This window comes from Saccopteryx bilineata, chromosome 4 (assembly GCF_036850765.1).
Source record: "Saccopteryx bilineata isolate mSacBil1 chromosome 4, mSacBil1_pri_phased_curated, whole genome shotgun sequence".
NCBI lineage: Eukaryota > Metazoa > Chordata > Mammalia > Chiroptera > Emballonuridae > Saccopteryx > Saccopteryx bilineata.
In genome coordinates this window covers 94,499,114-94,521,633 of record NC_089493.1, presented here as the reverse complement: position 1 = coordinate 94,521,633, position 22,520 = coordinate 94,499,114, and positions in this window count along the sequence as shown.

Here is a 22,520-nt window from a genome sequence, read left to right as displayed (position 1 = left end):
GTGTACAGTTAAGATGATATGTATGGTGGGGGTTTTCTGTACTCAATACAATTAAGAGTAAAAAGAGAGGAATTCTTCAATGTATTGACAAGGAAATGAGAGTTTGCCTTTCAAATATATGCCCAAATATTAAAGAAATCGCTAGGACACATCAGGCTCATGTTTCTCATAAACACAGGAATGAAAAAACTTAACACATTCACGCCGGGCCCTGCCAAATTTACTAAATCTTACTAAGAATGTATTTAGATATATAAAAATAACTTATTTTTTATTTTTTAACCCCTATTTTTTTTTACATATTTTAAAAAGCATAACTCAAAAAATGTAACATAAAAATGTTTTTTTAATGTCAGAATAAATTTAATTTTGTCATATTTATTTCATTTAATTACCATAAATGCACGCTTGGACTTTATATTTTTTCTTTAATATTTGACTTAATGATTATAATATATTTCTCAGAAATTTGTATATAGTGCACCTACAATTATTTGCAGAATTTTAAATGCATTCTTACTTCAAAAAGTTTGAGAACCACTGGGTTAGAGAATGCCAACAAAAGGTCTGATTTCATGAACTAGCAGCAGTTTCCATATTGCTTCCCAACCTTTCCAATCATTGTGCAAGCTGCTAATTTCTTTTCTTCTTGGAGTACAGAAGTGCTTCTCCTTTACCAAAAGAGCCCTGACTGGTAGAACATTTCTGCAGTGCCCCCCTATCTTCTTTTGATAGTGGTCAGAGTGGTGGCTGTGGAAAACTCTGACTCCTAGAAGATTTATTAGTATAGTAAGCCAAGCAGCTTCTGGATGATTTCTTCAGCCTTGTGACCAGAAATTCTTGCTGTACAATAACAGTCACTCTCAATTCAGCAGGACAAATGGTCAGTTCTTATTGCTTCTCCTCTTATGGCCTTCTTCCATTTGCTGGAGCTCAATGTGATTGGGGCACTTCACTTAAGATGAGCTGGTTGGCTAATGCATTGTCTGGCTGTAGTCTGAGAGTGCTTCAATGAATGATATAGAATAAAAGGGACAAATGTCCACTTCCTGTTTTGGACTACATGGGGATTGTTTCCTCAAGAAAACAATATGAGCATGTTAGACATTCAGGAATTCTGGTTCAGTATCCTAAACTTACTTTTCTTTTGTTTTTAGCACAGTATTTGAACTAATACTTCCTTGGGTCAGTTTGCTGTCAGGAGCAAAGGAAAGTATGGATAACATGAGGATGAGAGGTCTCAGTGCATGCTGGCCTTAATATATAATGTGGACGACTGTAGCAGACACTGCCATTCTACCACCTCTTCCTTGTCCCACAGTACTCACCAATCCCACTCACAGCAGCTTAAGACAAGCTCCTGTGAACATGCCCAAAGGCTTTCGCTGGTTGGGGGACATTCAGCTAGGGAGCAGGGGGGTCCAGAATTGCCAGGGGACGAGTCTCCAACCAATGAAGAATGGGAGTCCATGAGTTAATAACCCCATGTTCTTCATGCATCATTGAGGACCACTGTAGAGAATGTTCCATCTATGAGTCACATTTTTTATAGATTCTGGGTTTGGGGAAGGGCTTTGTCCCAAACCAGATTTAGCAAACAAAAAGGTACAGGACACCCAGTGAAATTTGAATTTCAGAGAAATTATGCTATCTTTTTGTGTATTGTTCCTTGTAATATTGGGGCATATTCATAATGAAATGGTATTCATTGTTTATCAAGATTAAAATTTTACCAGGAGTTCTGTCTGTGTTTTATCTGGCAGACCCACCAGTAGCCCAAAGCAGTGGCTTTCTCACTGCAACTTTCTTCCCTCTGTAACCCACATCAAACACTTGCCAGTGCTTCCTGGGATCACCTGGGAAATAAACTGCATGCTCTCAATCTTGCGATCAAGGTTCTAATCAGATGTTTCGGACCCACACTGTGGTTCTGAGAAGTCTCTGAAATAAAGACTCAGGGATGCCTTTGATTGACAGACATTAACTTTCTGCCAGCTATCAGAATAGTGGCTCAAAATAAAAAATATTTGACTATAGGAGAATAACATTACATTTTTTGTAGACCTACCATATTTCCCCATGTATAAGATGCACCATTTTAAAAAAATTTGAGGGGGTGTCTAAAAACTGGGTGCGTCTTATACAGTGGTTATAGATTTTTTTACGTGCATTTCCCACTTTTTCGTGCTTGTTTTTGCCCTCATTGTTGGAAACAGTGATTTGTCATCAGACAGATGAAAACAAGCTAATGGATGAGAGTTGCGACAGTGATGAGAAGTTGTATGGATTTTATGATGAATAAAACTTGAGTTCAATAACTTTATGTCATGCATTTTTTTTTTCAAATTTTGGGCTCCAAAATTAAAGTGCATCTTATACAGGGGAGCATCTTATACATGGGGAAATATGGTAAATTTGTTGGCTGAGCTTTGCACATGCTACTTTTGTAACTAACTCTTGGAATATTTCCAAAGACCTTATGCTATAGGAACTATATTATTTGCCACATTTTAAAAAATTTATTGAAAACATAAAAGAAGGAGCATAAACACAATAGAATAAGGTGCTTCCTTCTCTAGAATAATGTATTTCAGGTTCTTTCATGCTCCATGCCTATCTATTCAATTCTTTCTATTGGTGTGTAGAATTTCATTGAATATATATCACATTGTTTATTCATTCTACAGAATAAATTAATAGACATGTAAAAGTATTTCCAGTTCTTTGAATCTTTTCTTTTTTTATTTAGAAATTAAATTTAATGGGGTGACATTGAATAATAAGAGTGCATAGTTACAGGCAGACATCTCTATAACATTAGAACTGTTGATTGTGTTGCGTGCTCATTACCCAAAGTCAAATCATTTTCCATTACTGTATATTTGTCCCTCTTTTCTCCCCTCTTCGTGGTAACCACTTCACTTTTATTATCTATGTCCATGAGTATCAGTTTTACATCCTACCTATGTGCAAAATCATATAGTTCTTAGCTTTTTCTGATTCCCTTATTTCATTTAGTATAATGTTCTCAAGGTCCATCCATACTGTCATAAAGGACAATGTGTAGTCATTTCTTATGGCTGAGCAGTATTCCATTGTATCACATCTCCTTTATCCGATCCTCTATCGAAGGACACTTTGGTTGTTTCCAAGTCTTGGCCACTGTGAATAATGCTGTGATAAACATGGGGATGCATGTGCTTTTGCATATGAATGTTGTTGAGTTTTTCAGGTAGATACCCAGTAGGGAGATTGCTGGGTTATATGGTAATTCTATTCTTAATATTTTGAGAAACTGCCATAGTGTCTTCCATAGAGTCTGTACCAGTTTACATTCCCACCAGCAGTGAATGAGGGTTCTTTTTTTCCCGCAACCTCTCCAACACGTTATTACCTGTCTTGTTGATAATAGCCAGTCGAACAGATGTGAGATGGTATCCCATTGTAGTTTTGATTTGCATTTCTCTAATACCTAGCAAAGATGAGCATCTTTTCATATATCTGTTGACCATTTGTATGTCTTATTTAGATAAGTATGTTCCGATCCTCTCCCCATTTTTTTTTTTTTACAGGGACAGAGAGAGAGAGAGTCAGAGAAAGGGATAGATAGGGACAGACAGACAGGAACGAAGAGAGATGAGAAGCATCATTCATCAGTTTTTTTTGCAATACCTTAGTGTTCATTGATTGCTTTCTCATATGTGCCTTCACCCCGGGCCTTCAGCAGATTGAGTAACCCCTTGCTCGAGCCAGCGACCTTGGATCCAAGCTGTCCTCTCCCCATTTTTTAAATAGATTGTTTGCTTTTTTATTGCTGAGCTTTGGGAATTCTTTATATATTTTGGATATTAACTCCTTATCAGAGATGTTGTTTATGAATATCAATTCCCATTCGGTTGGCTGCCTCTTTGTTTTGTTATTGGTTTCTTTTGCTGTGAAGAAAGCTTTTTAGTTTGATATAGTCCCATTCATTTATTGTTGTCTTTACTTTCCTTGCCTTTGGGGTAAAATTTATATTGTTCTCTACAGCTCATGTTGTTAAGTTTAGGACTTATGTTTTCTTTTATGTAATTTATTGTTTCAGATTTTAAATTTAGGTCTTTGATCCAACTTGAATTAATTTTTGTGCATGGGGATAAACTGTAGTCAAGTTTAATTATTTTACATGTGGCTTTTCCAATTTTTCCAGCATTATTTATTGAAGAGGCTTTCTTTTCTCCCTTGTAATGTTGGGCTCTTTTGTTGACAATTCTTTGTCCATATATATGTGGCTTTATTTTTGAGCTCTTGATTCTATTTCATTGGTCTGTATGTCTGTTTTTCTGCCAATACCATGCTGTTTTGAGTATTCTGGCTGTGTAGTATAATTTGAAGTCAGGTGATGTGATACCTCTGGCTTCATTCTTTTTCCTCAAGAGTGCTTTGGCTATTTAGGGTTTTTCATGGTTATATACAAATGTGATGATTTTTTGTTATATATATTTTAAAATGTCATTAGAATTTTAAATTTGTATATGGCTTTGAGTAATGTGTCCATTTTAACTTGTTGATTCTTCCAATACATATTTTTCCCTTTCATTATGTCTTTTTAAATTTCTTTCAATAATGCTTTGTAGTTTTCAGTATATAGTTCTTTCACATTTGTTGTTAGGTTTATCCTTAGGCATTTTATTTATGTTGTTGCAATTGTAAAAGGATTTGTTTCTTTGAGTTTATTTTTGAAACTCCACTTTTGGCATATAAAAAAGCTATAGACTTTTCTTTTTTCAATGTAAGTTTTTAAAAAAAAATTTTTTTTAAATTTATTCATTTTAGAGAGGAGGGGTAGAGATAGAGAGATAGAGATAGAGATAGAGATAGAGAGAGAGAGAGAGAGAGAGAAGGGGGAGGAGCAAGAAGCATCAACTCCCATATGTGCCTTGACCAGGCAAGCCAGGGTTTTGAACTGGCAACCTCAGTGTTTCCAGGTTGACGCTTTATCCACTGCGCCATCACAGGTCAGGCCAAAGCTATAAACTTTTGTATGTTGATTTTGTATCCTGAAACTTTACTATATTGGTTTATTGTTTCTAATAGTTTTTTGGTGGAATCTTTGGGGTTTTCTATATACAGGATCCTGTCATTTGCAAAAAGTAATATCTTTACTTCTTCTTTTCAAATATGGATGCCTTTTATTTCTTCTTCTTCTTTTTTTTTTTTTTTTGCCTGATTGCTCTGGCTAAGACTTTCAGTACTATGTTGAATAAGAGTGGAGAGAGTGGGAAACCTTGTCTTGTTCCTGAATTTAGAAGAAAAGCTTTCAGTTTTTCAACATTTATTGTGATAGTGGCTGATGGTTTCTCATATATTAGCCCTTTATTATGTACTTTCTCTCTATACCTATTTTTGAGTGTTTTAAAAATTATTTTACTAATTTTAATTTATTGTGTTAACATGGATTCAAATGTCCCACTGAATATAAGACCCTCACCCTCTACCCCTTTGTCCCTATATACACCCCTTTTACTCCCCTCTGCCTAACTCCCTTTCCCCTTCCCTCTGGGATTTGCAATCTTGTTATCTGTATCTATGTGTTATGTATGTATAATTTCACTAATCCCTTCACCTTCTCTGATCCCATCCCTCATCCACTTTCCCTCTGACAACTGTCCCTCTGGTCCCTGTGACCCTGCCTCTGCCTCAATTTCATTCCTCAGTTCACTTTGTTCACTAGATCCCACATATAAGTGAGATCATATGATATTTTTCTTTCTCTGCCTAGCTTCTTTCACTTAGCATGATAATATCCAGGTCAACACATGCTGTCACAAAAGATAAGGTTTCCTTATTTTTCATGGCCACATAATATTCCATTGTGTATATGTACCACTGCTTTTTAATCTACTTGTCCACTGACAGACACTTAGGCTATTTCCAGATCTTGGCTATTGTAAACAATGCTGCCATAAACATGAGGGTGTATATCTTCTTTTTTTTTTTTTTTGTATTTTTCTGAAGCTGGAAACAGGGAGAGACAGTCAGACAGACTCCCGCATGCGCCCGACCGGGATCCACCCGGCATGCCCACCAGGGGCGACGCTCTGCCCACCAGGGGCCGATGCTCTGCCCCTCCGGGCCGTCGCTCTGCTGCGACCAGAGCCACTCTAGCACCTTGGGCAGAGGCCAAGGAGCCATCCCCAGCGCCCAGGCCATTTCTGCTCCAATGGAGCCTTGGCTGCGGGAGGGGAAGAGAGAGACAGAGAAGGAGGGGGTGGGGGTGGAGAAGCAAACGGGCGCTTCTCCTATGTGCCCTGGCCGGGAATCGAACCCGGGTCCCCTGCACGCCAGGCCGACGCTCTACCGCTGAGCCAACCGGCCAGGGCGAGGGTGTATATCTTCTTTTGAATCAGTGACTTGATATTTTTAGAATATATTCCTAATAGTGAGATAGCTATATCAAAAGGCAGTTTCATTTTTAAATTTTATTTTTACTTTTTAAATTTTAATTTATTGTGTTTACATAGATTCTAGTGTTCCCCCAAATGGATCTCCCCTCTCTCGTGTTCCCCACAACATCCCCCTTCCCTCCGCCCCACAACGCCCTCCCCCTTTCCCTCCAGTATTAGCTTTTCTGCTCTCTATAATGTTGTGGTATGTGTGTATAATTTCACCAATCTCTTTGCCTTTTCTGATCCCTTCCTATCATCCCCTTTTCCTCTGTCTGTTTTCCCTCTAGACCCAATGATCCCACCTCTGTCTTTATTCTGTTCCTCAGTTCATGTTGTTCATTGGATTCCTCAAATGAGTGAGATCATATGATATTTTTCTTCTCTGCCTGGCTTATTTCACTTAACATAATAGTTTCCAGGTCCATCCATGTTGTCGCAAAGGGTAAGATTTTCTTCTTTTTCATGGCCCCATACTATTCCATTGTATATATGTATCACTGCTTTTTTTAAAAATTAATTTTAATGTACCACTGCTTTTTAATCCACTCATCCACTGATGGGCACTTGGGCTGTTTCCAGGTCTTGGTTATTGTAAACAATGCTGCCATAAACATGGGAGTGCATTTCATCTTTTGAATCATTGATGTGGTGTTCTTCGGATATATTTCTAAAAGTGGGATGGCTGGGTCAAAAGGCAGTTCCATTTTTAATTTTTTGAGGAATCTCCATACTGTTTTCCACAGTGACTGCACTAGTCTGCATTCCCACCAGCAATGCAGGAGGATTCCCTTTTCTCCACATCCTCGCCAGCACTTATTATGTGTTGTTTTGTTAATGTGTGCCATTCTGACTGGTATGAGGTGATATCTCATTGTGGTTTTAATTTGCATTTCTCTAACGATTAGTGATGTTGAATATTTTTTCATCTGCCTATTGGCCATCTATCTGTATGTTCTCTTTGGAGAAGTGTCTATTCATTTCTTGTGCCCATTTTTTTTTGATTGGATTGTTTTTCTTCCTGGTGTTGAGTTTTACAAGTTCTTTATAAATTTTGTTATTAACCCCTTATCAGACATATTGTTGAATATGTTCTCTCATTGTGTGGTTTGTATTTTTATTTTGTTCATATTTTCTTTAGCTGTGCAAAAACTTTTTAGTTTGATATAGCCTGATTTGTTTATTTTGTCCTATATTTCAATTGCTCATGGAGATAAATCGGCAAAAATATTGCTACCAGAGATATTGGAGAGTTTACTGCCTATGATTTTTTTCCCAAGATGTTTATGGTTTTGTGACTTACATTTAAGTCTTTTATCCATTTAGAGTTTATTTTTGTGAATAGTGTATGTTGGTGGTCTAGTTTCATTTTTTTTTTTACATATTTCTGTCCAATTTTCCCAACACCATTTATTAAAGAGACTGTCTTTACTCCATTGTATGCTCTTATTTCCTTTGTCAAATATCAATTGTCCATAAAGGTGTGGGTTTATTTCTGGGTTCTCTGTTCTGTTTCATTGATATATTAGCCTGTTGTTATGCCAGTACCAAACTGTTTTGAGTACAATGGCCTTCCCAATTTATTCTTCATTTTTGAGATTGCTGAGGCTATTCGTGTTCTTTTTTGGTTTCATATAAATTTTTGAAATATTTGTTTTATATATTTGAAGTATGTCCTTGGTATTTTCATAGAAATTTCACTGAATTTATAGATTGCTTGGGTAATATAGACATTTTAATAATGTTTATTCTTTCTATCCATGAACACAGTATATGCTCCCACTTGTATTTATGTATCTATGTTTGTATCTTCTTTGATTTCTTTTATCAATGTTTTTATAATTTTCTGAGTATAAGTCTTTAATCTCCTTGGTTAAAGTTACTCTTAGGTACTTTTTTTTGTTGCAATTGTGAAAGGATTATTTTCTTAATTTCTCTTTCAGACAGTTTATTGTTGGTGTATAAAAATGCCACTGATTTCTGAATATTAATTTTATATTCTGCCACCTTGCCAATTTCATTTATTGGGTCTAGTAGTTTTTTTGACTGAGACTTTAGGGTATTATATGTACAGTATCATGTCATCAGCAAATAATGATAGTTTTACTTCTTTTTTTCCAATTTGGATGCCTTTTATTTCTTCTTCTTGTTTGATTGCTGTGGCTAGGACTTCCAGAACTATGTTATGGTTGTAACTGGCAGTTCAGGTTGACCATGCTGAGATTTCTCCCCTACCTCAACTTCAGCTGAGCAGCAGACTGAGCAGCCAGAGAGAACCAGAGGCAGCCACACTGTCTTACGTTCCTCAGCCCCCAAACCGCAAAGTACAGTACCAACTGCCAGATAGACTGCCACTTTTATTCCTCCTACCATAGTCTCCTCACAGCACTACTTTCTCAGAACTTTACCTACTTGCTTCCCTGTAGCAGAAATAACCATTCCCCCCTCTGGGAACCAGGGCCATACATCTTGAACATATTGCAAAAAGCATTCTAGCTGCATAACTATTCTTATAAAAAGGTCTTTTGACGCTAATTGTTTCATAATTTTTTACTTCTGATTATACTCTCCCCCAAAACTTTCTTTACTCACTGTGCACACTTGGGGAGTTCTGTCACTTGCCTTCAGTTTAGTTTTCTCGTACTCAAGTCCCTTTTCGGGTGCCACTTGCGGATGTTGTACCAGCCTTGTCTCCCTAGAATAAATCTCACTTGATCATGATGTATAATTTTCTTTCTTATATTCCTAGATCTGGTTTGCTAATATTTTGTTCAGAATTTTAGCATCTAAGTTCATCAGGGATATTGGTCTATAGTTTTCTTTTTTTTGTAGTGTCTTTGCCTGGTTTTGGAGTCAGTATTATACTTGCCTCATAAAAGGAGTTTGGAAGTCTTCCCTCTTCTTGAATTTTTTGAAATATCTTGAGAAGGATAGGTGTTAGTTATTTGAATATTTGGTAAAATTTTCTGGTGTAGCCATCTGGCCCAGGACTTTTGTTTGTTGGGAGTTCTTTGATAACTTTCAATCTCATTTGTTGTAATTGGTCTGATTATTGTATTTGTCATTTCTGACTGGTTCTTTTTTGTGATTTCAATGTCCTTTCTGATGCTTGTTATTTCTTTATTTAGGTGCTCATTATGTCCATCCACTGTTGCTCTAAGATCTTTGAGCATCCTAACAATCATTATTTTAAACTCTGCATCTGGTAATTTGGTTATTTTTGACTTATTCAAATCTTTTTCTGGGGGCTTCTCTGGATTCATTTGGGTTGCATTTCTCTGCCTTCCCATTTGTCTGTGTATAAGAAAGGTGTGGCCCTTGGAATCCAATGGGTGTGGCCTCTGTGTTTCCTAGGTGTGATCTGTCTGTAGGCCCACCCACCACCTTCTTTGCCGCTGCCTCGGACATTCCGGCATGGACATTGCTGGCACCTGCCGGCTGCAGTGGTTGCTGTGGTTTCTGCCTCACCTCCGTGGGCAGAACTGTGTTCACGTGCTCTGGCTGAAAACTTTGGTCAGCATAGGCTCTTCACCTCCCCCGAGAGTGGGTCTGTGTTCTTGTCCTGGGCTGCAAGTCCTGGCCGGCCCCCCTGCCTGCCGCCTCCATGGGTGAGACTGCACTTCTGCATCTTGGCTACAAACCTTGGCCGGCCTCGGCCTTCGCCCCACCCCGCCCCTGCAGGCGGTACTGCGCTCGGGCACCGCAAGCCTCAGTCCTGCAGGTGGGGTGCGCTCCTGCGCTCAGTGGCAGGTCTCAGCTGATTCCCCAGCTTTCACCTTGCCCAAGAGGGTGGGATCGCAGGCAGGACCACTTTTGCTTGCTTGGCCCACAGCTGCAGGCCAGAACGCTTTCATGCACCCCTTCTGCCACCCCAGTCATTCTCAGTCTCTGCCCCTGCTGGAGGGGACTGCGTTCAAGCTGGGCCTCAGTCACAGCTGTCCCCGGCTTTGGTCCCTGCCAAGGGGCCCATGCTTCTGCGTCTTGCCACTGCCCGCCCTCTGGAGAGCCCTCAGCAGTGTATGTGTGTGTGTGTGTGTGGGGGGGGGAGAGGCAATGCAGCTCAGACCTTAGCACTCAACACTGTATCCCTGATGGCTCCCTGCTTGTAAGTGACTCTTCTCTGAGTGCTGCAGGAGAGCTTCTGTTTGGATGGTGACCTGCTTCCCTTTGCTGGTATTGCTGGTTCCAGGAAAAATATTCACTTTAGATTTGGGGAACGACTCAGCCCAGGGGTTAGGGTGGCTGTCCCTCAAAGTGTTTCTCCCTGTGCCTTCTAGATTATACTCTTTTCCTGCTACTCTGGTCCTCTCAGCTCTCCCATCCCCCAGAGCTTCTGGGTGAGTGATTGTGAAAGAGGTTTTTTTGCATGGTCCCTTTAACAAGAATCCTGGGTCTGAGAAATCTGTCTTTCTCACAAACAATATCCTGGCTTGTTTTGCAGCTAAATACTATTCGTGTGTCTCTTCTAGGCTCTGGGGCTGCAGGCTGGGGCTTCGTTCCTGGAGCCCAGGACCCTCCCCTCTCCACTAAACTCACTTCCCGCTGTGTGAGTACCTCCGAGCTGCCGTTCACTCCCAGGAGATGAGCAGCCCTATCTGCTTTTCCTACCAGTCTCAGTGTGGCTTCTGCAGTGATCTTTGATTAAAGAATCCTCTTAGTTTAGTCCAAAGTTGGTTTTTCCAGATGATTGTTATTAAAATTAAGTTGTAATCCACTTTGGTTCTGGAAGGTGGAAATTGGTAGATCCGCCTACTCCATTGCCATCTTACCGCCCCCACTACATTGTTTTTTTTTTTTAAAGATTTTATTTATTCATTATAGAGAAGGGAGAGAGAGAGAGAGAGAGAGAGAGAGAGAGAAGGGGGGGAGGAGCAGGAAACATCAACTCCCATATGTGCCTTGACCAGGCAAGCCCAGGGTTTTGAACCGGCGACCTCAGTGTTTTCAGGTTGACGCTTTATCCACTGCACCACCACAGGTCAGGCACTACATTGTTCAATAATTTTGTTCAATGAATATTTGTAGAAAAATACAAATAATTATACTAATATTCAAGCATATGTGAGAAATTTAATTCAATATATGGTTACCTGCTATAGCATTTCAGACTCCAAGAACAGACATGGGAGGACGATGCTGTACATGACTGAAGACACATCAACAAAGCACATTAGAGATGAAAATGTGATTTGGTGTTGATGGGCAACAGGTGGATGTGGAGCGGATGAAAGATTGTAGAGATAGCCACTTGCCAGAATGTGGAAGGTCATGAATGATACTTTTGGAGGTTCCTAAGTTTTAAGCAGGGCTTCTGCTTAGATCAGTGCCAAATTGTCATATTGAATACATAACAGGATCCTGTCCTGGTAACAACTGGAGCTCAGATGTTGCAAGTGAGAGAAATCGAATGACACCTCTAGTCCTATCTATTTCTGGCAATTTATTTCCATGTGGGCTAAAGGGCTGTGTGATTCAGACATATAAAGCAGGGGTTGGGAACCTGTGCCTCATGAGCCAGATGTGGCTCTTTTGATGACTGCATCTGGCTCGCAGACAAATCTTTAATAAAAAAAATAATAATGTTAAAAATATAAAACATTCTCAGGCCCTGGCCTATTGGCTCAGTGGTAGAGCGTCAGCCTGGCGTGCAGAAGTCCCAGATTTGATTCCTGGCCAGGGCACACAGGAGAAGTGCCCATCTGCTTTTCCACCCCTCCCCTCTCTTTCCTCTCTGTCTCTCTCTTCCCCTCCCGCAGCCAAGGCTCCATTGGAACAAAGTTGGCCCGGGTGCTGAGGATGGCTCTGTGGCCTCTGCCTCAGGCGCTAGAATGGCTCTGGTTGCAACAGAGCAACACCCCCGATGGGCAGAGCATCGCCCCCTGGTGAGTGTGCTGGATGGATCCCGGTCGGGTGCATGTGGGAGTCTGTCTGACTGCCTCCCTGTTTCCAACTTCATAAAAATACCAAAAACCCCCCCAAAAAACCAAACATTCTCATGTATTACAATCCATTCATTTCCTACTGCTCATATTCATGATTGCGGGTGGCTGGAGCCAATCACAGCTGTCCTCCAAGACAACACCAAATTTTATTGGATAATGCATAATGTACATGAGTCGTTGTATGGCTCTCATGGAATTACATTTTAAAATATATGGCATTCATGGCTCTCTCAGCCAAAAAGTTTCCCGACCCCTGATATAGAGAAATGTCTGATGGTTGAGGGAGTCTTGAAGAAGGCAGATTGCAGGGACAAACATAAAAGAATCCAGTAGAGAATTCACTGTGTAGGAAAGAGTTAGGCAAAGAAAACCAAAATCAGTATCAATGCCTCAGATCAGAGGGAAGAGTTGGGCCTGGGATGAGAGTAGCAGTTAACACTGGATTTTATCAGAAGCTGATTATCATCCCAGAGTGTTTGCACTATAGGAAAAAAGAGTTGTGGACACTATAAAACAGATATGCTCACATACCCCATTACAGATCAAGTGTGATGTAGTGTGCCCTGTGGTGTTCCCAGTTTCTCCAGCATTGTGTGTCATGAATTTCCAGCTCAGCCACATCCACATGGCACCAAAGCCTGATTATGACTAGCCCAGTCTCCAAAGACCTTTTCCATCGGTGCTTGTCCTCCCACTGAGCCAGCTGTCAAGGAGCCAGAGGTCACAGAGTGAGCAGGAAAGAGATACAGAAAAAGAACAGGATAGAAATAGGGAACAGCCAACTAGGACCCCCTTTCTGGGCTTCAGGTTTCTGAGCCTGAGTCAGGACTGAGCCAGGGGTTGGGAGAAACTTCAAATTAGGTGAGAATAAAGCTTTGATATAAAACAGGGCTAAACTTGTTACTACCTGGGAACTGAGACTATTCACTAATGACTGCAAGTGACCATAGAAGCTATTGGATCTACCCAAGATTTCATCAGAGTACAGAAAATGGAGACTTGACTTAACGTGCAAGAAAGGTAGTGTTATGTATAAATATTGTGTTTTTCCAAGCAGCTTGCACCCCACTAAGACCAGCACAGCCACTACACTAGTTAGAATAATTATTGCCAATGGCTCCCCATAAATGTTACAACTTCCTCCCTCATCACCAAGGTATGCCGTGCCTGCTTTCAGGAAGAGAGGCTTTTGAGATTCAAATACTAGGAGACTTATCTCTTTTTTGATGCTCTAATAAAATAAAATACAGACAAAACCAATTTTGTTTCTGAACATCTCCAACCAATACAGGCTTCCTGATTTCATGTGTTATTTTAAAGAATACCAAAAGGCACAAACTGCAGGCTGAACTGAAAACACAAGCTAGTGTATTACAAAAGGAAAATTTATTTTAAAAAATGCCTGGGTGCAAGTGGACTGAAACAGACTAAGCTGTGTCAACCCTGAGGGAGGGATGGGGCAGGGGTTATATAGATTAATCAAAGGGTTTTGGGCAAAAGCGGCTTACATTGCTGCATCTGTTGACACAAGACAATTTTCTTTATATGTGGATTGGAGTGGCACCACAGCTCCTCAAAATTGTTTGTACTTGACTCAACTGTCCCTTATCAGCATTGGCTGTAAGAGAGGCTTGGGCAGGTCAAAATTCCGGGCTGGGTTATTAAGGGTTATTAAGCCCTCTTTTCTCCTTTAAGCCTGCTTTGTTCTTGAGATGGCAGCTGAGTAGTCATTTTATCTATCAGATGCCTGTGTATCTTCCCAAAAGCCCAGTCTCTATACATCAAAATTCTTCAGTTATATAGTCTGTTTTATATTCTAGATAGGGAGGATCTACTTTCAAGTACAGTATTAGTGAACTCAAATTTATATTAGCCTAAGTTCTGAAAATTAACTAAAGATTAAGAAATATTTTTAATTGACTTATTAAATCATTTGTTGAATCATAAAAATTAATCTTTTTATAAAGACATTGCATATTATCAAGTAATGTTTAACATATAACTTTGCAATTTTATAAACTTAAAGTGGTATTAATTTATTTCACAAACAAAACTGGTAGAGGAAATTTTGGAAATTCAAATTAATAAAGCATTTCATGAGAAAATAAACTCAAGACTTTAAAAAATTTTTTTTATTAATTTTAATGGGCTGACATTAATAAATCAGGGTACATATGTTCAAAGAAAACATGTCCAGGTTATCTTGTCATTCAATTATGTTGCATACCCATCACCCAAAGTCAGATTGTCCTCCGTCTATTTGTGCCCCCCCTTCCCTTCCCCTCTCCCTCCCCCCCCATGTAACCACCACACTCTTGTCCATGTCTCTTACTCTCGTTTTTATGTCTCACCTACATATGGAATAATGAAGTTCTTGGTTTTTTTCTGATTTACTTATTTCACTCCATATAATGTTATCAAGATCCCACCATTTTATTGTAAATGATCCGATGTCATCATTTCTTATGGCTGAGTAGTATTCTATAGTGTATATGTACCACATCTTCTTTATCCAGTCCTATTGAAGGACTTTTTGGTTGTTTCCATGTCTTGGCCCCTGTGAACAATGCTGCAATGAACATGGGGCTGCATGTGTCTTTACGTATCAATGTTTACTGAGTTTTGGGGGTATATACCCAGTAGAGGGATCGCTGGGGCATAAAGTAGTTCTATTTTCAGTTTTTTGAGGAACCACCATACTTTCTTCCATAATGGTTGTACTACTTTACATTCCCACCAACAGTGAATGAGGGTTCTTTTTTCTCCACAGACTCTCCAACGTTTGCTATTACCTGTCTTGTTGATAATAGCTAATCTAACAGGTGTGAGGTGGTATCTCATTGTAGTTTTGATTTGCATTTCTCTAATAACTAATGAAGATGAGCATCTTTTCATATATCTGTTGGCCATTTGTATTTCTTCCTGGGAGAAGTGACTGTTCATGTCCTCTTCCCATTTTTTTATTGGATTGTTTGTTTGTTTGTTGTCGAGTTTTATGAGTTCTTTGTAAATTTTGGATAGTAGGCCCTTATCTGAACTGTTGTTTGAAAATATCATTTCCCATTTAGTTGGCTGTCTGTTTATTTTGTTGTCAGTTTCTCTTGCTGAGCAAAAACTTCTTAGTCTAATGTGGTCCCATTCATTAATTTTTGCCTTCACTTCCATTGCCTTTGGAGTCAAATTCATAAAATACTTTTTAAAACCAAGGTCCATGAGTTTAGAACCTATGTCTTCTTCTATGTACTTTATTGTTTCAGGTCTTATATTTAGGTCTTTGATCCATTTTGAATTAATTTTAGTACAAGGGGACAAACTGTAGTCGAGTTTCATTCTTTTGCATGTAGCTTTCCAGTTTTCCCAGCACCATTTGTTGAAGAGGCTTTCTTTTCTCCATTGTGTGTTGTTGGCCGCTTTATTGAAAATTATTTGACCATATATATGTGGTTTTATTTTTGGACTTTCTATTTTGTTCCATTGGTCTGAGTGTCTATTTTTCTGCCAATACCATGCTGTTTTGATTGTTGTGCCTCCATAATATTGTTTGAAGTCAGGTATTGTAATGCCCCCAGCTTCATTCTTTTTCTTTAGGATTGCTTTGGCTATTCGGGGTTTTTTATAGTTCCATATAAATCTGATGATTTTTTTGTTCCATTTCTTTAAAAAATGTCATAGGAGTTTTAATGGGAATTGCATTAAATTTGTATATTGCTTTGGGTAATATGGCCATTTTGATTATATTTATTCTTCCTATCAAAGAACAAGGAATATTTTTCCATCTCATTCTATCTTTTTAGATTTGCCTTGACAATGCTTTGTAGTTTTCATTATATAGGTCCTTTACATTCTTTGTTATGTTTATTTTTAGGTATTTTATTTTTTTTGTTGCAATCATGAAGGGGATTATTTTTTTAAGTTTGTTTTCTAATGTTCATTGTTGGCATATAGAAAGGCTATGGACTTTTGTATATTAATTTTGTATCCTGCAACCTTACTGTATTGGTTTATTGTTTCTAGTAATCTTTTTGTAGAGTCTTTGAGGTTTTCAATGTATAGGATCATATCATCTACAAAAAGTGATACCTTTACTTCCTATTTTCCGATATGGATGTCTTTTATTCTTTATCTTGTCAGATTGCTCTGGCTAGAACCTCTAGTACCATGTTAAATAAGAGTGGAGAGAGTGGACAACCCTGTCTTGTTCCTGATTTAAGGGGGAAAGCCTTCAGTTTAGTGCCATTTAATATGATGTTGGCTGATGGTTTATCATATATGGCCTTTATCATGTTGAGATATTTTCCTTCTATACCCATTTTGTTGAGAGTCTTAAACATAAAATTGTGTTATATTTTATCGAGAGCCTTTTCTGCGTTTATTGATAAGATCATGTGGTTTTTGTTCTTTGTTTTGTTGATATGGTGTATTACGTTAACTGTTTTGCGTATGTTGAACCATCCTTGAGATTCTGGGATGAATCCCACTTGATCATGATGTATTATTTTTTTAATATGTTGTTGTATTCGATTTGCTAGTATTTTGTTTAGTATTTTAGCATCTGTATTCATTAGAGATATTGGTCTGTAGTTTTCTTTTTTTGTGCCATCCTTGCCAGGTTTTGGTATGAGGGTTATGTTGGCCTCATAAAATGTGTTTGGAAGTATTGCTTCTTCTTCAATTTTTTGGAAGACTTTGAGTAGAATAGGAACCAGGTCTTCTTTGAATGTTTGATAAAATTTGCTGGTATAGCCGTCAGGGCCTGGACTTTTATTTTTGGGGAGGTTTTTAATGGTTTTTTCTATTTCTTCTCTACTTATAGGTCTGTTTAGGCTTTCTGCTTCTTCTTGACTCAGACTAGGATGGTTGTATTGTTCTAGGAATTTATCCATTTCTTCTAGATTGTTGAATTTAGGGGCATATAGTTTTTTTGTAGTATTCTACAATAATTCTTTGTATATCTATGATATCTGTGGTGATTTCTCCTCTTTCATTTTGGATTTTGTTTATATGAGTCCTTTCTCTTTTTTCCTTGGTGAGTCTTGCCAAGGGTTTGTCAATTTTGTTGATATTTTCAAAGAACCAGTTTCTTGTTCTATTAATTTTTCTATTGTTTTTCTGTTCTCTATTTCATTTATTTCTGCTCTGATTTTTATTATCTCCTTTCTTTGGCTGGTTTTGGGTTTTCTTTGTTCTTCTTTTTCTAGTTCCTTAAGGTGTGAAGTTAAGTGGTTCACTTGGGCTTTCTCTTGTTTGTTCATATAGGCCTGAAGTGATATGAACTTCCCTCTTATCACTGCTTTTGCTGCATCTCATAGATTCTGATATGTTGTATTGTCATTTTCATTTGTCTGTATATATCTTTTGATCTCTGTGCTTATTTCTTCTTTGACCCATTCATTTTTTAAAAGTATGTTGTTTAGTTTCCCCATTTTTGTTGGGGTTTTTTTCTTTTTTTTTTCCCAGTTGAATTCTAGTTTCAAGGCTTTATGATCAGAAAGTATGCTTGGTACAATTTCGATTTTTTTGAATTTGCTGATGTTATTTTTGTGGCCCAACAAATGGTCAATTCTTGAAAATGTTCCATGTACACTAGAGAAAAATGTATGCTCTGTCACTTTGGGATGAAATGTCCTGTAGATGTCTATCATATCCAGGTGCTCTAGTGTTTTGTTTAAGTGCAATATATATTTATTGATTTTCTGTTTGGATGAACGATCTAGAGCCGTCAGTGGTGTATGGAGGTCTCCAAGTATGATTGTATTTTTGTCCGTTTTTTTTAAGGTCAATAAGTAGCTGTCTTATATATTTTGGTGCTCATTGGTTTGGTGCATATATATTAAGGATTGCTATGTCTTCTTGATTCAACTTCCCCTTAATCATTATGAAATGACCATTTTTGTCTCTGAGTACTTTTGCTGTCTTGTAGTCAGCATTATTAGATATGAGTATTGCTACGCCTGCTTTTTTTGGGATGTTATTTGCTTGGAGTATTGTTTTCCAGCCTTTCACTTTGAATTTGTTTTTATCCTTGTTGCTTAGATGTGTTTCTTGTAGGCAGCATACAGTTGGATTTTCTTTTTCAATCCATTCTGCTACTCTGTGTTTTTTTTTATTGGTGAGTTTAATCTATTTACATTTAGTGTAATTATTGACACTCATGGGTTTTCTATTGCCATTTTATAAATTGCTTTGTTAATTTTGTATCTTGTTTGATTCTTCTCTTTTGTTTTTCTATCATTTGTTTTTGTTTGGTTTTATTCCATACTTCTTTTCTTTGTTGCTATCTTGTTTAAGTCATGTGTTTCTGTGGTGGTTTTTTTAATGGTGGTTACCATTAACTAATGAAGAGGGTTCCTACCATGTTCATTGTAGTACACTATCTTGTGAGTACTTCTGCACTCCATCGTCCTTTGCTACTTTTAATTTTTGTCCTTTCCCCTTTTATATATTTTTTTGTGTTTGTTGTCACAGTTTAAATTTGGTTTTATTGTGTTCTTCATGGAGCTATTACTTGTGGTTTTGTTTTGTTTTGTTCTTTGTGTCTGGTTGGAAAACCACCTTTAGTAATTGCTGGAGTGGGGGTGTTCTGATGATAAATTCCCTCATCTTTTTTGTATCTGTGAATGTTTTTATTTCTCCTTCATATTTGAAGGATAACTTTGATTGGTATAGTATTCTTGGCTCAAAGTTCCTCTCTTTCAGGGCTTTAAATATTGGGGTCCACTCTCTTCTAGTTTGTAGAGTTTCTGCTGAGAAATCCGATGATAATCTGATAGGCCTTCCTTTATATGTTGTATTCTTCTTTTCCCTGGATGCCTTGAGAATTTTTTTTTGTCATTGGTTTGTGCCAATTTCATTATGATGTGCCTTGAGGTAGGTTTGTGGGGATTAAGAAAACTCGATGTTCTGTTTGCTTCTTGACTTTGAGGCTTTAGTTCTTTCCACAGGCTTGGGAAGTTCTCATCTATTATTTGTTTGAATATATTCTCCATTCCATTTTCTCTGTCTTCTCCCTCTGATATACCTATTATTCTTATGTTATTCTTTTTGATGGAGTCACAGAATTCCTGCAGGGCTTTCTCATTTTTCACAATTTTTGAGTCTCTTTCTTCTTCTCTCTGTTGTGTCTCAAGTTGCTTGTCTTCTATTTCACTAACCCTACCTTCTATCTGGCCTGTTCTATTAGTTAAGCTTGTTACCTCGTTTTTCAGCTCATGAATTGCGTTTTTCATCTCTGTTTGATTTGTTTTTATAGTTTCAATTTCCTTGGTAATATTTTTTTGTGTTCATTCAGTTGTTTTCTGAGCTCCCTAATTTGCCTTTCTGTGTTTTCTTGTATATCTCTGAGTATGTTTAGGATTTCTATTTTAATTTCTCTGTCATTTAGCTCCAAGGTTTTCAATATATTAAATTTTTCCCCATAAATTTTTTTCATCTATCTGTGCTACATCTCTGTCTTTTGTATCTGTGATATTTGATTTCCTTTCTCTTAATGGCATCTGAGGATGGTTTTGTTGATAGTACTAATGAGAATTAATAAAGAATAAATAGTAAAAAAGAAAAAAAAAGAAAATTTATTATTTCCCTTTTTTTTCCTCTTCTCCTCTCACCTTCTTCTTGAGAAAAAATTGTGATCATCTATGAATTATATTTTGCTAAATAGAACAAAGAATACGTATAATGGAGGGCCTGAGTTGGGGAGAAGTCATAGGGGCAAAAAAGGAGGTATGGACCCACAAACTGCAAGAAAGGAAAAAATTTGGGTCAAGAATAAAATTATTTGCTTGTAAGTGATGGTTGACTAAGAGATATAATGAGAGGGATAAGAGGGAAACAGGAAAAAGGGAAAAAATTACTATTGTATTAAGTGGAGCAAAAACTAGATAAAATAGAGAGCCAGGGTTGGGAGCACTGCTAATGAGTTAAAAAGTGAAGTAAAAAGCACCCAAAGTACCACAAAGAAAAATTTTAGTCCCTAATAAAATAATTTGTTCATAATTGGGGATTGAATGCGAGGAAAAGTAAAGGAGAAAAGAAGAAACTATTATTGAGGGAGAAAAAAAGAAAAAGGATAAAACAAAAGGAAGAAAAAAGTACAAAAACAGAGAGAGAGTGAGTTAAAGGTTTTGGTGTGCAACCCTCAGAAAGAGAAAGGAAGAAGAAAGGAAAGATAATGAGAAATGTAACACTTATGGGTAGTGTAGTTCATGAAGAGGAAAGCATAAGATGGGCAGAGAATAAAACGACCAAAGTGGAAGAAGAAGAAAAATAATGAAGACAAAAAGATGAAAGAAAGAAAGAAAGAAACAAACAAACAAAATAAAATGGAAAAAGTTATAAAGTCTGCAGATTATTGTTGATTTTGAGAGGTTATCTTCTTGCTTTTTCTTTTCTCTCCCTCTTCCTGGTCGGTAATTCTGTACCACAGGCTCTGCCCCTGTGGCACGCTTAGGGAGAGGTTTGTAGTTGATAAGTCCCTATGGCAATGTCATATATTAGGCTTCAGTCTTGTTGGAAGTCAAGGCTTGTTAGCATTTGAAGGCTCTGACAATGAGAGAGTCTGTTTTCCTGGAGCCTCTCTCCTAGTCTTTCCTTCCAGAATTAGCAGCCTGATGACCCAGCTATGGGGTTGCTGCTGCCTCTGCCTGGAGAGTAAGAGGCTCAAAGAACTGGCAAATTTCCAATCTATCCCCCACTCAGCACAGGGCTCTGGGTAAGGCTCCATCAGTCTGGGTAAGGCTCCATTACGCTGGCATAATCAGGTGGGGCTGGGACCCAGTTGCTTTCAAAGTGCTTTTCTATGCACCTTGAGGCATGCCCAGTATGCCTCTGCACTCTGTGCGACCACTTTCCCCAGACTTTTTGCACTTTGTAACCTGTTTTGGCTGGGTAGAAGATGCCCTAGTCACTGTTTGCAAAACAGGAGGTCTTACAAGCTGCCAAATTCCTCTTTTTAATGTATAGCCCTGAGTGTGAAAGATCTGCCAATCAGAAGTTGCCCCCACCCCTATGTGCATAGCAAAAGGCACTAAAAATATTATGCCTCTTTTCTTAGATCTCTGAACTGAGAGAGAAATTGTCAGTTAGAGTCGCATAGGTCAGTTCAGAGGTGAGCAGACTGTGGGTTAAGCTAATCCTTCATGGGTATGTTAGCTTGTATGGCTGAGTGAGGCACCCCACCCACCTGGAGAGATTCAGGTGTAGGGAAGTTTGCTTTTGCGCACTCCCCACATGCCGTTGTTCAGGGTGCAGCAGCCACTCTGAGACTCTGGCCACAGCCCATGCAAAGGCCTCTGACTCTGCCCCTCTGTCTGGTAATGCAGGCGCTCACTCCTGGGGTGCTAGGAGGAACCTCTTGCACACTATCTGTGCTCACTGACCAGGATATTGGGTCTAATGGCTGCCGCCACTCGCCCATCTTTGTCTGGGTTTGGCGCAGGCATTAGCTTGCATTGGTTGGGTCGCCACAGGCTCAGTCTTACCTCAGCTTGGACATCTGTGCCATATCCTGGCTCGGATGTCTGTGTCACAGCCTGACTCTATTCACCCCCTTTGCCTGCCTTAGCTCCTATTCTCTCAGTTCCAAGTGAAAGCAGCCCTTGCTTAGGTTAGTGAGGAAGGTGGAGTGTTCCTTTCTCTGTCTTATTTCCTTCGGGGTTGATTATATATTTAGTCCATTTTTTGCTCAATTATACCTTTGTGTTCAGTGTGAGACTTCTAGATGCTCCAAGGATAGATTTTTCTGATTCTGGTTGAAGAACTTGTTGAAATTTTGGGGAGATTTATGGGTATCACTCCTCATGGTGCCATTTCTCTCCTCAAGACTTTTTAACATGGTGGAAGTCAAGAAGACACAGAGCTGCTTGTAAATCAAAATTGTTAAATCAGTTTAATTTCCTCCCTCAAAAAAAGTCTTGATTATAAATACTACATGCTCTTTTTTCTTATGCAATTACAATATTAAAACTTAAAAATTCTTTATATGCTATATTTTCTTAAAACATAGCGACCAAGACTATGAATTAAACTCACAGTTAATTCATATAGTTTTGCGAATAAACGTTTTTTTAAATATTACATATTTAAAGTATAAGAAGCAGAATAATTTTAGAAATCTCTGACTTTTTGTTCTTCCCATTTAAGAGTGCTTACTCTATTA